Source organism: Drosophila hydei, unplaced genomic scaffold (assembly GCF_003285905.1).
Source record: "Drosophila hydei strain 15085-1641.00,03,60 unplaced genomic scaffold, DhydRS2 tig00000063-arrow-pilon, whole genome shotgun sequence".
Taxonomy (NCBI): Eukaryota; Metazoa; Arthropoda; class Insecta; order Diptera; family Drosophilidae; genus Drosophila; species Drosophila hydei.
In genome coordinates this window covers 5,966,115-5,984,810 of record NW_022045657.1, presented here as the reverse complement: position 1 = coordinate 5,984,810, position 18,696 = coordinate 5,966,115, and the positions used below count along the sequence as shown (strand labels likewise).

The 18,696-nt window shown below is 41.0% G+C and overlaps 1 protein-coding gene across 2 annotated transcripts in view; it reads left to right on the top strand.

Annotated features, from left to right (window-relative positions):
• LOC111601546 (dorsal-ventral patterning tolloid-like protein 1) overlaps positions 1-18,696 on the top strand; it is a 55,297-nt gene that overhangs the window by 5,594 nt on the left and 31,007 nt on the right. For both annotated transcript variants that reach the window (XM_023318184.2, XM_023318183.2), the window contains exons 3-4: positions 5,699-5,849; positions 12,794-12,856. The gene's annotated coding sequence lies outside the window, so the exon portion shown is untranslated. The remainder of the gene's footprint in view (positions 1-5,698; positions 5,850-12,793; positions 12,857-18,696) is intronic.

Below are 18,696 nucleotides of genomic sequence, written 5' to 3'. Positions count from 1 at the left end.
ATTTCAGTGAACAAAGTGTCACTTGTGGTATTCTTATTTGACGGTCCACCTCTAGCGGCCTGTGCGTAAGAAACACCACTAATAGGCGTTGCAAAGCTCGTGGCTTGGGTAATGCTCCGGGGCCTTGTAATTTCGGAAGCAGTACTCGGACCCGTAGACGGTGTTTGTGTGGGACTCCTTTTTTGTGCTGGGGATTGCAATTTGCGCAACCGCTTGTATACTTGGCAGCCCTTATAGTTGGCTGGGTGCTGTAACTCACAGTGCACACAAGTTGGTGCCTGGTCCTTTTCGCGGGTGCAGTCTTTGGATGCGTGTTTCCCGGCGCAACGCACACACCTGGGAGCTTTGTGGCAGTAGCGTTGTGTGTGTCCAAATTCTTGACAGCGATGGCATTGTGTCAGGTCGTTGTATCTTCTTGGCAGTTCCACTGTGCAGCGTTGCCTGCAGACAACTCGAATGTCCAAAATTTCTTTGTTGTTGGGGGCCTGAGCCACGTCAACAAAAAATATATTTAGCGGTGTTTTGTCCATACGGCTCAGTGGGTTGTGCACATTTGTAATTGTGTGGCCTTTGGTTTCCAATTCCTTTTTAATTAGTGTTGTATCAGTGCTGGAGTGAAGCCCTTTGAACACGACTCTATATGGTTTGTCCTCCTTAAGCTGGTAGCAGTGGAACTCCAATTCCAGCTTAGTAAAGTGGTCTATAACTCTGCGATAGTCCTCACTGCATTGGGTTAATACACCTATGTTATTCTTCTTTGGCTTAATTACGTATGATTTAGCATCAATTACTTTATCTATTATCTGTTGAAGTAGGGCCACAGACTTGATGTTTGGACACCATATGGGGGGCGGACGAGGTTTCGGTGTAGTTTGCTGGTCGGTCAATACTGGGGCTTCTGGAGCTACAGGTGATTCGCTGTAGTCTTCATCTTCTTCTACGAGCAGTGAAAATCGATTTTCTGATATTAATGCTGCATTGCTGGTGCTTGGTTCGTCGAAGATGAGCCTTTTCTTGATGGTTTTTGGTGAATTTGGCTGTTTACGTTTCGTGTTTTTGTTGTTAGTGATGCCTTGCACGGAGGCGATATCTATTTTTGAGTTTATTGGCATGATGGAGGCTTGCCTATTTGCCATCACAACGTTAAGCTGGGCTTGCATTTCTGCATTTACCTTTACAGCTGTAGCGCGGTCATTGACATTAGATGTCATCGCGGATTGTGCTTTTGAGTGCAGGCGCACTCGCGCCAAGCGACGAAATTTCGTAAATTGCAATTAAAGCAATTGAGTTACGCGGAAGCAAGCGATAAGAAAACGCTGCGTGTGCGGTTTTTGTTGCTGTTGCGTTGAAGAATGCACCGCAAAGTTCTATTTTTAGAACTCTGCAGCAGTAGAGCTTAAGCGAAGGCTGTTCGAATTCACGTCTTTACAGGTCGAACGACTGATCGCGATTGTGGGGTGCGTTTTTACCTTGTCTAAAATCGCGATAATAAGCAATACAAATTAAGAGAATAAAGCACGTTATAGCCGAATAAGAGATACACTTGAGTAGCTCTTTTTGTATTTATTTTATTCAATTGAAGCGATTTTGTAAATGGTACAGCTGAAGCGAAATACATTTTCATCGAATTAGATAGATATAGGTGAGTTATGTATATGTCTCAGACTTTATGTTTATAGTATTAGTCAACTATTCATGAATTCATGAATTTCGAATATTCGATTCTCAAGTTTTCAAATAGATTTGATACTTTTAAACTTATCAAAGATAAACAAGAATAAATAGATATATTCATCATTATTATTCAGATATATATTATAAGAACTGACTATATACTATTATAATTTACTGACTTAGGCAACTCTATAAGAATGTACTCGAGTTTATTTAAAGTTTTAAAAGTATGTCAGCATGATTATAACAACTATTATATGTATACTAGAACTTTAGCCAAAATCCACTCATTTGGTTTCACATAATTCTGCAACTAGGGCAAGGGTAGTTGTGCCTGCCTTCACTGTTGCTATCGTCTAGGCCTAGAGCTATTAGCATGGAGCTGGAAGCAGGCGTTCGTGTGGAGGCTCTCATTTAGCTGGGCTAATTACCGCATATCGTGTCGATAACTTAAGCATTTCAAGGGCCAACATAATTGGCCAAATGCATCCTGGAGGCGCTTTCTTAAGTGCCGCCCGTGGCAACGAGTGCACAATAGGAAGTGGGCGACTCACGCCCATTAATGACTGTGATAAGGTTGAATACTTAATGGATTTTCTAGCACTCCAGTAAATCCGTCAGTCAGTCATTTAGACAGTTTGTCTGTCCGTTTTGTCCGTTTGTTTTCATCTCTGTCAACGCTTGGAAAAGTTTTGTGTCTTGACTCGATTGCGATTGCGATTGCTGTTGTTGCCTCGTCTGTGGCAATAATGGCAATGGCAATGACAATGCCACAACCCAAGCACTGTTTAGAAATAAATTAAAATTTCATTCAAGTGCTTTTCTGGCAAAACTTTCTTAATTACAAATATATTGCTGCTTCTGTTGCTGCCTCAAATATTATTTGAAGCAGTTAAGCGTCAAGCATTCGCCACGTTGCGCCTACAAGTGGGCCGCAATATCTTGTATTTGGACAGATGCAGCAACAACTCATGGAAATTGCAATTGTGACTTTGGCTCTGCAAATATTAAATACTGAGATAACAATTGCCTGCAAATGACGGACACATTGTTACATTTGATAGTCATGTGCAGCTGTCGCTGCCACAACATCAGCAAAAACAATGAAAAGTATTCGCAATTTTAACTATGTGGACTGTTGCCCCATTGCCCAAAGGCACAAAAGGCCCTCACGCCCACACAGTGGGCTATGCAAAAATAATACACAAATGGTGCACAATAAAAGAAAAGGAAAACAACAACAACAACAACAGCAGCAGCAGCAGCAACAACAACAACAACATTTACAGTGACAACAACAACAACGAGAACCACAGGGAGCCGAACGAGAGCAACAAGCGCAGCGCACTCACACAATTACACTGAAAACAATAGGTGTACCCCATTCCAGACTGTGGCCGACTAGCAGATACCCTGCAGTCCGTTCTCACGGCTAACTCGTCATCAGGTTCTCATGCATTCGAGATGATATTTGTTGCTGTAGGTCAAGAATTGATTTGCTTCTTTACAGCTTCAATATACCCATTTCGCTTTGCATTGCAGGGTATATAAACCCACAGCAACACATACACAAACAAAAACCTGGTCGCTTTTGGAGCGTACTTGGTGTGCACTTAGATGAAAATGACAGCAGCAGCAACAACAACAACAACAACAACAGTCGACCATGTCGAGTAATGACAGCAGTCGCATTTAACAATGGGGGCACTGGCTAAGCAGCGGCCACGCCCACTCATGCTACCAGCGGCGCTACTGTCATTCATTCATCCATTCATGCGCTCCACTTGTGCAGCACTGGACGCAACCAGCTGCCGTGTGTGTGTGTGTGTGTGGGTGGGTGCTGTGGGTGGCTGCAGCTGTGGCAGAGTCGTTGTCATTGTTGTTGTTGGGGCAACACACTTAAGTGGTCGCTTAGAGTGTGCCACGTTTTGTGTGTAGTTGCTTGTTTATGAATAAAAAATAGTTATTTGCAAAACGTTTAGCAACAGCAGGAGGGCCAGAAGTTGTACGTTGCAGGATGCAGGATGCAGAGCCAAAGGCGATATGACAATTTCGCATATCTATGTATGTAAGTCATATATATATAATATACCTATGTATCCATACGTATATGTATGTGTACATTTACAAACGGAGTTGTTTAGGGCTAGGATACTTTGGTACTTTTTTAATTAAATGTCAGAAAATGACGCTGCTCACAACAAACGAGCAGCTTTATTGTGCTGTGTGGCAACTCAATTGTGGTCTTCGGCCACAGAAGCGCACCCGAGAGTGCCGTAAGGTGGCCTACAGCGATGAGCCAAGATAATTGTTACGTCATTAAGCGGTGTCTGCAAAAAAAAAAAAAACGGAAAACAACATTAAAAAAGCAAAGTCCAATATACATAAACCAAGCGAACTTCAAAGAAATTCAGATTGTTTATAATAATCAAAGTGAATAAGCAGCAGAATAATTTTGTGGGCTTCACAATTAAATACAAATTCGCAGCGACAAATGCGGCAAAGCGTAAACATGCCAAGCGAATTGGTAAAAGGTGAAACGAAAAAAAATGAAGCAACAACAAATGAAAGGGCGCTGTTGACTGACAGAAAGAGCAGCGAAAGGCAGCGACAGAGGCAGCGGCAGCGGTAGCGGCAGCACCATAGACCAACGCGCGTCATGCTGGACTCGTTGAGCTCTTTCTGCCGGCGCTCTTATACAATATGGCGAGCGGCGCAAGCGCGCTCTCTCTTCCTTTTCTTTTTCTTCTCTCTGTCTGTAGCTGCTCTTACGCTTCGTTTGCTCGCAGTGTGTGTGTGTGCTTGTGTGGGTGTGAGTGTGTGGGTGCAGTTCCTCATTGGCGCAGCCAATGCTGGTATTTTTTTATATTTTTGGCAATGTCAATGTAACTTTTATCCAACTGACGCTTCAGTGGTTTCTTTTACTGCATCAGCAGAGCCACCGCCTGCGTCTCAGCCGTTTGCGGCGCTGATTTAAATGGTGCTGATAAGGCGGCATTATGATTCGAACAGCTACAGCCGTCACATAACACGTTCAGCCTACTCTCAGCTTATGCGTGTGTGTGGGTGCGTGTGTGGGTGAGTAGTTCTGCTATGCCTTCAGGCGCATAAGTTTACAATTGACTTTTAACGATATGGTACACACATGTGTATGTGTGTGTGTGTGTGTGTGGGGTGTGCGAATTTATGCTTTATCATTTATTGTTAGTAGAACTTGCAGACGTCAGCCCAGCGCCAGCCACGCCCCGTGTCGCCTATGCTGCGTGCGGCCATTTTGTTGCCATGTTGCCATTGATTGCTGTCACTGTTGTTGTTGCTGCTGCTGCTGCTGCTCAGATAATATGCTGCGCCTTTGTTTTCGTAGCAATAAAAATTGGTTGTAATTTAGTCGCACGTGTGTGTTTCTGTGTGTGTGGAGATTGATACGCGCTGCGCTTTGTCTTTCTGTGGCCTTCTCGTCTTTGTCTCTCTGCCTATTCCCAATTAATTCCATTGATATGCGAGTTTCATTCCTCCAGTTGCTGTACCGTTGTCTATGTTTGTGTTGCATACTTTGCGGCTGGCCGCAATTTGCATAGTCTTTCGGCAATTATGGAGGCTCTGTTACGTGAGCAGCATAATTGACCAGCTAGTTAGCCTGAAGGCTAACAGACGTAATACGAATCATGGCTATGTGCTGGCTCCTCTATATGTAAATATATACGAGCGTGCATCCAAATATTTATTTTGATGTCAGTTACAAATGTATACGAGTATTGCAACGTGTTGGCAAACACATAAAATTTGCAAAAATTATATTATCCCTGGCAAAGGATTGAGGATTGAGAACAGCAACAGCAGCAGCAACAGCAGTAACGGCAACAGCAGCAGCTTCATCATCAAGGATCGCTGGCAGACATTGCCTTTTGTGCGGCGCCAATTTGCATTTGCATCCAACTCGAGTTGGCTGGCAGCAGTTGGTCTACTTCGTTTATCTCAACTCACATTTTTCAAGCTGTCTCTCTCTTTTTCCATTTCGTTGCAGGCACCAATTTCAACATTGGAACAAAAGACGTTTTTTCTGGGTGCACTTTTTCCTTTTTGGTAGCACTGAAGCAATTAACTGAAAATGTAGCGCTGGCAAGGACATGGCCAAAGTGAAACAGCAAATGCCATGCGATGCCACGAGCATAAATGTAAGTATGAGAATGGGGATGTGGGGGCGTGTGTCTGTGCGTGCATCTTGGCTAATTGCCTGGGTTATGCGCAGCGGCTAGAATCAATAGAGAAAGCTGTGAAAGCAGACAAGGCGCCACAGCTGAAACTGTCTGAAAATACAATTCAGTTTCATTTGCTTTCCATTTGCAGCAGCTATGCATTAAGCAGCAGCCCAGAGCTCCAGCTCCTCTGCTGTCCTCAATATCAGTCCTTTATAAATATATATATATATATGTATATGTATGCATGTATGTGTGTGAGTCTTTGTTTGAATGTTCACTGGCATTGGATTTTGCTATCACTGCTCTGCCTAGTCCTCCAGGCATTTGTCATTCTCATAGCTTACACTTACAATGTGTGCAAGACAGCCTTTGTTTGCTGCACTAATCAACTGATCTGAATGCAGGACACGCCCCTCAAAGGACAACAAAAGCTCTATGGGCGTGAGGAACGCAAACTACATGACTGCAGGGCACGTTCTTATTGAATAACCACACAGATTGCAGCACCCTGAATCAGAATAACAATAAAACGTTTCGGGTTTACGAATCGTCCCCCTTTTCCTCTCTTTCTCTCTCTCCCCCTCTCTCTTTGTCTTTGTCCCGTTTTGATAAGCCAACATAAAGAAATTATGAAATATCGTTGCATTGTTTTAAACTCTCTTTCAGATTGTAAATAGTTTTTCTAATTAATTAACTTGATTTGTTTTAAGTGATATGATATGCATGTATTTTATAATGAAACAAGCGAAAGTGCTCTAGTCGGGAGCACCCGACTTGCAGCTACCCTGAACTCTGCAAAGTGCTAATATTCCAATTATTCTACGTATCTCTTATACGTTCATAGCAAAAAGCACTTTCACACACACGCATACAAAAGCACGCGCTCTGCTTACAGCACAGTAGATGTAGGGACTGCGCTTGGGCTGCGCTTGGGCTGCGCTTTGCTTGCGCTAAGGCTACGCTTGGGCTGCGAGTGGGCTTCGCTTAGGCTGCGCTTGGGCTGCGCTTTGCTTGCGCTAAGGCTACGCTTGGGCTGCGCTTAGACTGCGCTTAGACTGCGCTTGTGGCTTTACTGTGGAAAACAAATTATTGAATTTTATTCTTTTGTTTTATTTTGATGAAATAATAACACATCCTGAGATGTGTATTCGGCAAGTACAATTACAAGTATTTGAAGTATTTCATTTATAGGGAAGCGAAGAAAATATCTAAAATCCGAAATTTACAAAATTTATCTGTTCATTACAGAGGCATATAAAGTAAGTTTTAAGTGTCCAGGTTTTATGTTATTCAAGCTTCGCTAAAAAAAAAACAAAATCAAATTATCGTTCTTTAACTATATGGAATTGGGAAAAGTTATAAAAAAATGAATAGCTCATACTACAGGAATATAAATATACTTCAAAAGTATCTAGCTTTTGTAGTTTTAAAGTTCCCCTTCATATGAACGAAGTAAAGACGCACGGATCGACAGAAATGTTTTTATCGACTTAGCTTGTCGTCCTGATCAAAATTATATATACTTTATGGGGTCTGCCACGCCTACTTTTGCGTGTTGCATATGTTTACACACAGCCATTTTGCACAGAATTCCTCTTTTCTTTGGGTTCAAGATAGAAATCGACTTGAATTATAATTTAAATTTATTTAATTTGACACAACTCTGTTATACCCGGCCAATTCGCAAGTGATTAGCCGAACAGATAATATATACGTTCACTATAGACTTTGTGGTTAGTTTAAGGGACCATAGCAAATGAGGGACTTAAGTTCGAAAAAACTTTAGCCAAACACTTTAATATTAAAGTTATTTTTTTTAATTCAAAGCCTCTCAAGGCATCAACTTGGGTTTCAAGCAGAGTAGGAGGAAGCATTAGCTGGGTCGCTTAACACTTTTATTGTAAAACTGAAATTTGATTTGCTTTTTAATATCACGTCAACAGGAGCCGGGATATCGTTGACTTTGTGCAACGTCCTGTGCCAATCACTTTTACAACTTTTACGTAATATCCTTTGACTGTGTGGCTAATGCTGTTGCCAGGTCCGCAACAAGAGAAACAACAACAAAAGTTGAGACCAGGCGACAGCGACAATGTCGGGGATAGTAAAGCTCAGGTACGATATTGTTGGTACACAAGTAACGTAAGGCTCTGCAGGACACAACAGCAACAGCAGCAGCAGCAGCAGCAGCAGGATAACAGCTCTACGGCACAAAGGCCAAGCGTAGCAAATGCATCACATTCTTCTGGGTGGTGTCGCTTTTGGTGGCTTCTCAACGAGCTAAGCAAGCGCCGCCTGCTGTGGCAAAGCAGCTCCTCTTTGAGTTTGCGGCGTCGTTGGCTGCATTTGAAATGCCAGGCAATGAGGCATTTAATCGGAACGAGCTAAGCAGCATGATGGGGCGTGGCTGTGGTTGGGGGCGGGACGGGGCAGTGGACACAGCATGCCCAGCAGCAGCGTCACGAATTTTACACAAAGGCAACTGCAAGGCTGAGGCGTTGGTTTCAATTCGACGAGCTAACATGCACTGATAATGCACTTGTGTGTGTGTGCGTGTGTGTGTATGTGTAGTAAGTGACCTTCTTTGCATGTGACACACACGGCCCACACGTGCCATGGATACCTGAGACGGTCTTCGTTCCGGTCTCTGTACATTCGTTAGCCAAGACTTCAGCTCTTTGTTGCCAGCTCTCGTGTATCCCGTCTAGCACATGCATCATGTAATACGGCACGTAAATTTCTAATAAATTTGGAATTATGTGCACATTTGGTGGCTTAGCTCCTGGTGCCGTCGAGACCGAAGGCCGAACAATTTGCAACTTGCACTTTGATAATTTATGTTGCCTACGCCCAACTGTAGCCATACATCAAATGTGTGCGCGGCTGTGTGAGCATGGATTTCCACAGTCGGTCTTTCAGTTTTTCAATTTGAGCCTGTGGCAGCGCACACAAACGGCATGCCATGAAAATGGATTATGCTGCATGTCAAGGATATCACCATGCTGTTTATATCCCGACAGCTGCTGTCAGCACAGCCAACTGCAGCATCAAGCGTCCATGGTTCACACTCCTGTCCATAGCACACACGCACTCATTCCCATTCACTTTTCACACAAGTGTCGTCTACCATCGGCTAATTGCTCTCATTAAAGCAGCATTCATCGATTCGAGTTGCTGTCAGCTCTATTGGTCAACTGCAATTGCAATTACTGCAACAGACACATGCAACTAACAGATGCAATTGACAGACGTAATTGATTTAAGCGCATGTTTGATACTCAGTTTGTAAAGTAATTCGATTTTTAATTTCATCGCTCACATTTCATTTGAGTTTTAACTCATAAAAATTGATATTCTTTTTCCTTGTATGCAAATATCTACTAAAAAGTGTGAAAGTTAACGAGTAGTTCTTTACAACTCGTTACTAACGAAATTAATACTATCGATATTATCGATAACGTTCTGTAACTATCGTTATAAGCCCCATCTTGTACCATCATTACAAGTAAGATGTCAAGAAACTCTCCTCTCTCTTGTAACCTCATCGAAGATAGGCGTAGATCACATTACGCTACAGCGAAAATAAAAAATTTTTATCTTAAATTTTACTGTGCTAGAATCTCATTTAGCTGGGGACATCATAGACAAAACTTGCTTAGCTTTAGTTCTTATAAGCGCATGTTTGATACTCAGTTTTGTAAAGCAATTCGATTTTTGATCTCATCTCTCAATATTCTTTTTCCTTTAGTTGATATAGAATGTTCATTAAGTAAGAGTGATCTAATAGGTTGTGTTGTCGAATAACTTCTCATTCAGTTGAACTTTCTTAATTAAGATTTCAAAGTGTTATATCAACATGTCTTTATCTACCAAAGCACAAGTCTCTAGTATACGCTATTTAAGAATTTGGGGAAAGGGGAATAGGAGAGGCATCCAAGTCCCATAGATTATTGGATGCTTTTAAAACTTTAACTCTCTGGCTTTTGTAACATGACTACATCGTCCCATCTCTGCAGCCTTTATGGCGTATGCCACGCCTGCTTCTGTCTGTTAGATACATTTGACCTCAAGCTTTCCAATGAATTCTTTTCAGGGTATAAAAATGAAGAGATTGATTTTTATTGATATTAGGGGAATCTATTTACGCACAGTTTCTAAATTCTATCAACGGGATCTGTACTATAGATCAAAGTGTAGTGTGCTGCAATACTGTTGAGAGAAACTGAGAGAAAACTGTCATTATTATAATTTCAAGTATTGGTTAAGTTTAATATGAAAGAAATAATATTATTTTTATTTCAACATTTGGTTTTGATCAGTATTTAGTATATAAATATTTAATATTATTTATTTTTAATTTAGAAATTAGATTTTAGTAATATTTAGTTATATACGTTGACTTTAATTTTTCCTAATTGTCACATCGAATTCAGAATTTACCTTTATAGATATTATAGTTTGCCTCTTCTATATATATGTATTCATGTACATTTATCTGTGTGTATGTACTCGATTCCCTTGACTCTAGCAAATCGCCTAACGTATTGAAATTTATTCTGTTTCCTGAATATCCAAACAGTTGATTATTAATTATAAACGTTATTCAAACATATATTGTCAATATTAACGCGCACTGGGAAATACAGCTTGAAGCGTTTGCTTTTGTATTTATTTGCCAGCATATGAGAAAGGGTATTTATCTAGGGTACTTTGGCTTGGTTGTAGGGCACGGCACTGAATATGAAGTCATATTATTATTAAAATAAATTTTATTATGTATAAAGTATATAAACGTATGACTCTCAGTATATATTAAAAATCGATTTGGAGCATCAAGATATAATAAATAGAAGAAATTGAATTAGCTGTATTTAAAAGCTGCACTGAAAAGCCGAGCTAATTTCATTTTCTTTAACAATTTTTAATAGAAAATATTTCAAAATATTAAAAATTTTTATTAGTGATTTGAAAAGACAAACTTAAAATTTTTGTATAAAATTTCAACATTTATTTTTGAATAAAAAAATATTTTTTTGACGTTAAAATATAATAATAATAATTTTTTTTTATTTTGAATTTGTGTTATCTAAATATCTTAGTTTTAATAGACTTAAAATTTCCTTTACTTAATAGAGCATTGCTTAGTTGTTTAGAGCCAATTATCAATTTATTGTCTATGGCTACGTTTTGTTTGAATGGAAATACAGTTTAATATATTAGAACTTTTTCAATTTAAATGATAATAAATTTGCTAATACGCAATAAGGCTGCAGTTAGGACTTTAACCAAAGAGTGAGCATCATTCAACGGTGTAGAAAAATATTGTAAAATATTGGAAAATCTATATCTGCTAGTATATGGGCAGTCATCCAGCCCACACCACAGCACACCTTTTCTTACCTAGCCCCGTTTGAGCAGGGAAATTGATTTAATTTGATGATGGAATTGCATTAAATTTGCTGACTTGGCTCTGATTCCATTAGCATGGTTTAATTGAATCCAATTTGAATGCTGGTCAATATACAGCATACAGAAACCGCTTGTCGGCAATATATTCGCAGTTTTATCATAATTATTGCTGGGTACAAATGCTGCATGCGGTATGCGGGCTTTATTGATTTGCCACTGCATAGCTGGAAAGAGGCTGAGGGCTGGAGGAGAACATTTTTGGCAGCCAGTGGATGTCGTAGCTGTGTGTACATTCAGAAATAATAAAAAAAATAAAATGAAAACAAGCCAAAATAGCAAAAATTTGAAACAATTTCGTTTGTGCCACACGGCAAAAACCTTTCGGGTGGTATGGCAAGCAGAATGCGGGTCAGGAATGGCATTCTAATCGGATTTTGTTGCAGCTGTGGCCAGAGCTGCCATAGCTGCCAGAGCAAAACAAAAGCTCTGCCAGTGAAATTGATATCGAGAGCAATTTGGCACCGCTGTGGCTATGACTGTGGAGTGGGGCAGATGGCAGCGCATGGCTTAAGGTATTTCAATTTGAACTGTCTGTCAAACACTGCGTATGCGCAATTGCATAATCTCTGATGCGAAAATGTGATCGTTGGGCATTTGATGCGGAGTCAGGGCCCTACAGCCTGACGTTGATGAATGCAGCCATGGCGATAAATTCAATTATAAGATGCCAGGAGCATGGGCCATAACTCAGTACCAAGCTGACAATGCATGTGGCGTGGGTAGGGTAGCGGCGAAACTCTTTACTTGCCACCTAATATATATATACACTCGACTATGGGTTCTAAAGTGTTGCCTGGGAGTTGTTGGATAGCAGCAGAGGGGCTGAACGAAATGGCACATGGAAACACAGTTAAAAGGCATTGCGGGCTAAGGAAAAGGCAAACAACATGAAATAAATGTAATAAATTTTAAACATAGAGATGATAAATTGCTCTGGGATTTCAGCTCAAAGTGCTGCCAATGTCGAGCAGCTGTCTGAAGGCGCACCACGCTACCAGCTCCCAGCTCCCAGCTCCCAGCTACCAGCTACCAGATAGCCGCTGCACGCACAGCGTTCGCAACCTGCTCAACATTTTTACAATTTGTTTGCGGCTTCACTTGTCCCTCGCTTGACTCAAACTCCAGTTCCTTGAGGCCACATGTGTCTATCTGTGTGTGTGTATTTTTTTTTTATCTATTTGGCCGCATGCTTTGCTGTCGTTATTTAAGTCTCTTTCGCTTTGAAATTGATTTGACGCTTGGCTTTTATTTACTTTCCTGTACGCACGCCTTTGACACGAGTCCGACTGGCAATTTAACTTCAGCTGTGAGCTGCACAGCAAATGTTGCACTAAAGTTTCTATTGACTGCTGTTATAGTTACCTGCTGCTTTGCAAATAACAACTTCAAGCTTCCTCTGCAGTTGGCAAACGTGATCTATTGAGTTAAATTTGCTGTTTGTATCTTTGCAGAAACTTCAAGTATTCCGTGATTAGGACGTGGTGTACCCAAGTGCTCTAAATGCAGACGATATGGTGAGTACGGCTTGCATGTATTTGCATGTTCTGAAACTGTGTACATAATTCAAAATCATCTCTCGACCCAAATGCACTCAGCTTGCCCAAAAGTGCTAAAAACGTTGCCTACTTTTATGGGCAGGCCTCATCCGGGACAAAGCTGACTGAATTAGCTGCATAGCATTGATTCTTGTTGAAATGCAGGAAAATCCAAGTTGCCACAGCAACAGACAACTAGACAACACACACCCCCACACATCCACACTTCCCCACAACCAATGCACAATGCACAAGGCGCTCATGCAATACGCATACGCCGCATATGCCCCAAACGATTAGCAAGAGCATTGCATATTTATGCGCCGAAGTAGTTAGAATTCTCTAAAATGTGTGTGGCATAACAAGCAGGTTCAAAGAGCCACACACACATACACACACACACACAGCAGGCGTATAAGCAGAAATATAGACACATGTATACTTGTTGAAAAATACAAAATTCAGTGTATAAGCTGACAAAGAGCTGCAATAAGTTTTCTAATTAAAACCACAAATTATTTTGTAGCAACATAAGTGGCTTTATGTGCGCACACCCAGACACACACGAACACACACACACATACACAAGGACATGCGACACGCAGTCATATTCTGTGCGATTTAAGCTCTGTGTGGCAACAAAAGCCAAATTTAAATTACCATTTGTCATAAAGGCAACAGCCACTAGCAACAGCTGCAATACGCATCCATGGCGCTGTTACGTCTCGCTAATTTCCACACACTGTAGCTGCTGATGACGTTGCCTCAGCTGAATGCGATGATGAAGTTGCGCCTGGACTTTGATGCCAACACATGCATTTTGCATATGCGTGCAACACGACAGACTTGACTGACAGTCAGGCAGCAGGCGGCAACCAGTCATGCATGCCACGCCCACTTGCTGATGCCGCATCGTAATGCATTTTATTTCGTGCCGAATGCGAGTTGGAGGACAGCAAAATGTCTGCGCAAAAAAATGCGCAAAAATTTGAGGCAGTCGAAATAAAAATTGTATTATTTGCATGCTCTGACAATTTTTCGAAAGTAGGACAGCTTAAAGGCAATGCCACGCCCACAATGTGGAACCGATTGCGCATTCATACGCACCGTTGTCCTGGCAGCTGCTAATTTTATTATTTATGCAGTGCTTAACACGTGCTCGCAATTCACTTACGGCTTAAGCTTACATCTGCAGCGAGCATCTTAATCCAGTTAAGCAGCAAATAGCCTGTCAGTCAGGCAGTCAGACAGTCGGACAGTCAGACAGATAGTTAGCCAGCCAGCCAGTTAGTCATATAGTTAGCTATGCAGCTAGCTGTCTGTTACTGTCTACTTGTGATGTTCACGCCAAATTTATGCAACGAGCTTGTTCCAGTTCTTGTTGTTGGAGATGTGGCTGCAACTGCTGCTGCTGCAGTTTCTTAATGCATTTCTTTTTCTCAGTTCCCATTTGTTTCAGCCAACCATTTGGCGTTCTCCGTATTCAGCTTGAAAATAATTCAGTTTAGTTACAGTGTTCGTAAGCACTTCATGGAGTGAGGGGGGAGGGAGTGAGGGAGGGAGAGAGAAAGAGAGAAAGAAGAGGAGATTGAGTGAGAGAGGGAGATAGAAAGAAATAGAGTGATTGAGAGAGAGAGAGATAGAATGAAATAGAGCGAGATATAGATAGAGAGAGGGAGAGATAGAGAGAGAAATAAAGAGATAAATAAAGAGTTAGAAAGGCAGAGAGAAAGCCACACAGCGCGAGGTGGACAACGTCACTAATTAGAGATGAAGCACTAAACGGGAGGGCTTCGATTGAATCTTTCGTTTAATTGGCACTTATATCCTCTAAATATATCTGTAGCCACACTTTGTAGAGCTGACAAAGTTCAGCGAAAAGCAGCCACAGCTAAAAGCCATTTAACCCGCCAGCTTGAAGAGATTAAATTTAACTTTCTGACCTCGTAAGTCGTTAAGCCAATGACCGAAGCACCTCTATTATATTGTAGTGGGTATTGTCACAGAGCTGCGAGCACTGAACGCGCCTTGCTCTGCTCTTACATTACCTATTCAACTATCCCACATTAGCTGCTTGAATACTGTTTAAATTTCAGTTTGTTGTTCACGTTGTCATGCTTGGAGTGGGATAATTATGTGACGTCAGCCTTTGACGAGCGTAGTAGAGTATTTGTCGGTCGGTGTGTTACTTTGCCATTGGCTCTCTTCTTTGCAACGCTCCTTTGCGTTGCTTACTTTGCAGGCTCTGCTTTTCGCGCATACTTTGAAGTGGTTTCTGCGCTTTGGTTGCCTCTAATTGGCTGTGGCTGGCTTTTTATTTTTCTTGCTTTTTTTCACATTCCGGATGGAAAATGCGTTTGGGGCAGCAACAACAGCAGTTGCTGCTGCAGCTACAACTTTAAGTGAACGTATTAAAACACAGAACTGAGCACTGGCTGACAAATTGCCCCACTGGACGGGGACATAATTACACTCAAAATGTCTCCATATGTGTGTGTGTGTGTGTGTGTGTGTCCGAATGCATAGTAAAACTAATTGCAAAAATGAAAATGCAAATGGCATGGAAGCAGCAGCAAACAGAACTGCAACAGCAGCAGCAACACATCAAATAGAAACATTGCGGCAACAGCAGCGAACACAAGCGAACAAATGTGAGTGTGTGCGTGGGTGTGCGCGTGTGTGTGCGCGCGCTTTGTATGTCATTCGCACACTGATGCAAATGTATAGCTGCAACATTCACAATGACAAAACAAATGTCGCTCCATTTGGTTTGTGCCGTATTATTTTGTTGCACATTTGCGCCACACTCGCTGCAATTAAAATCCACAACTAGATGCAGCCACATGAGTGTGTGTGTGCTTTAGCTGCCGATGCTGTAAAGAGTTGAGATGTCTAAATTAAGACTGAGATGCATTTGCCAAGGCGCTCTACTCACCTCGTGCTTTATAGAGCAACTTTAATTTGGGAATTAAATAATTCGAATTGGAAGCATTTTAGTTTGGCCATAAATGATTATATGTTCTCATATGTTATTAAAACAATTGACTAACCTTTTTTCGGCGTCATGCAATAAGTCTATTTAGCTTTAATTCAATTGGAATATAAATGTAAGAAATATTAAGCAAGCTACTCTAAAGACGATCGAACGAATCAAGGTTTGATAGTGGATTACGTATACGCAGAGTAGATCAACTTTATTTTACCCTGACTTTATCTGCCTTCAGCCTGAAAAGCACCTCAGACTTGTTCTTCACACCTCAGCAAGCTTAGAGTGAATACTTGAATATAGTATTTAAGCAGTAAGTTATTATGAGAGGAAATTAACTAATATTAAGGCTTAACTACTTTTTTAATAGTATTTTTCTTTTTCTTATATGGCTAAGTGAAATGAATAGTTATTAGTGATTTGGTCATTAGTTGGTCATGGTCTATAAGGCAATTAAAGCTGTGTTACTGAGTTGCTCTAAGCCACTCTCTTTCGATACTCTCGAAACTCTTTTGTGAAACTCTTTTTCTCGTTATCTAAAATCTCTAAAGTGTTCGGTGTTTTACTTTTTTGGTTCTCTCTTAACCTAAGCCTATATCTTTCTATGTCATAATCGAGTTTTACTTTAATTTTCATTGCATTTTGAAGCTCTTCAAAACTAATCTTTACTTTGCTCTATTGAAAATTTTTGAATTTCCTCAGACATTTGGTTTATTTTAACACAATTTGAGCAGGATACTTTCCTGCTTTCACCAAGCAAGACAGGTTCTTCCATTTCCTACAGGTGCGCTTGTCAAATACGCCCACACACACACACACACACTTCTATAACTAGTTCTATTTGACATTAACGAGCGTCTGCAATAAAAAAAATGTTGATATGCTACAAGAAACAACCGCAAAGCAAAGGAACTAAACAGACACTGCCCTTTCCTTGACACCACCTCCTTCCGGACAATCAACATGAGCACATATACACACGACAGCACACACACACACACACACTCGCATATTTACCTAGTTACGCATATGTCCAGCTGGCATTAGTGCAGCATTGCAGACATTGCCACACAGCAAAACGAAAAATTTGCTGAGCAAATGGGCTGCAGGGAGGCTGGGCAGTTCGGGCAGTGGAGGCCAATTTTGGGGCTGGCCTCAATGGTAAAGGACACTCAATGCGTTAACAGCAAGTGACATGTGCGTGTGCGTGTGCGTCTGTGTCTGTGTCTGCGTGTGTTTGTGGCTTGGAATTTTACGTTGATTACGAGCACTTTATGCGTTCGTGTTACGTGTGGGCGTTGTGCCCAGTGCTGTTGGTGTTGCTGCTGTTGCGGCTGCTGTTTTGTGGCAATGTCTGTTTACCATCAGCTGAACATGACAATGACAACTATGCGTTCATTGTTGCAATTTTTACTTTATTATCAGCGTCTGTAATCGACGCGTGGACAACTCTGCACACACACACACACACACACACACACAGCCATTTTGTGTTAGATAACCCCCAGACAATAGTGAAAATGAACAAATGAGTTTTATTCAGTGTTTCGTCTGTTATTGACATCGGTCGGGTTTTGTTGGCCATGTGAATTTGATGTATGTGTTGCGACCTAAGAATGTGGGCGTGGCGTGCTGGCCAAGCTAATCTATTGCACTCGACGATAATTTATTATTATTCACAGCGAACGCGTTATGATGCCAACATTAGTTATGGGCTCTTAACATGTTCTAAAAGCTCTCTGCTTAACAGCACAGTTGCAGCAAATACAAAAAGCTGTCACAAAAATAACAGTGGAAGAGCTTTCGCAAGTTCCCACGCGAAAATGTGTGTAAAACTCAACTAACAGCTTTTCGTGTCAAGCCTTCAAGAGCTTTCATGCTGCACAATAACAGACAGAATATCCCAGAAATAACATTACATGTTAAGGGCTCCTGTTAAGGCTAGAACGAAGCCAACAGACTTTTAAGACAATTTGATTTATTATTGAGGTTTATTTAAAGTTACCCAGGTCAAAAAATACAAATGATGTAAAAGTCAAATAGACACTTCATGCTAGAGTAATACAGATGAAATCGACTCAGGATATTCAAAAGTGCTTTTCGAATTTTTTTTGGTGCATGTTTTGCATATCTCATCCAACTTGTTGGTTAATTAAAACGCTTGAAAGCTATTGAGATGAATGATTTTTAATACCACAGTTGAGCCGCAGCTACTTCAGCTGAAAAGCAATAAAGACAGGATGCATACATGGAGAGTGAATATTACATGAATATTCATATCACATAAATTTCATTAAGATTCCACAGTAAATACTGTAGTTATGGCAACGAGAATAGTTTACCTGTGTTCACGCATAAAGGAATGTTTGAAACAGTAGCTTCAGGTATTACTCCCACTCCTCCCACCCTTACTCACAATTCAAATAATAATGAAGAATTGCCCCTTCATATTCGCAACAGTTGTAAAGCCAGTGTCATGGGAGGAGAAAGAAACCTGTAATACGATGAGACGTCAAATGCGGTAGCCACACGCTCCCACGCACAGCTCTGCTGAATGCAATTTGGAATTTGTGTATAAAAAAGCTATTAAATCGATTTAATAAGATGAGCTTTAAATCGCACATAAAAAGAAGCCGTTGGCAATTGCAAATAAAAGGAAGAAAAGAATAACGAATGGACCCTCATTTGAGTTTGGTTAACAAAACGTCAAAGGATTGTCCCGCCGGCAAACGCCAGTGGAAATTGATTAAAAAGTAGCGCAGATGGCAGCAGCCGATAGCCTAAATACACAGACCGTGGAATGTTTTTGCGGAACTCTTAATCCTTGCAACAC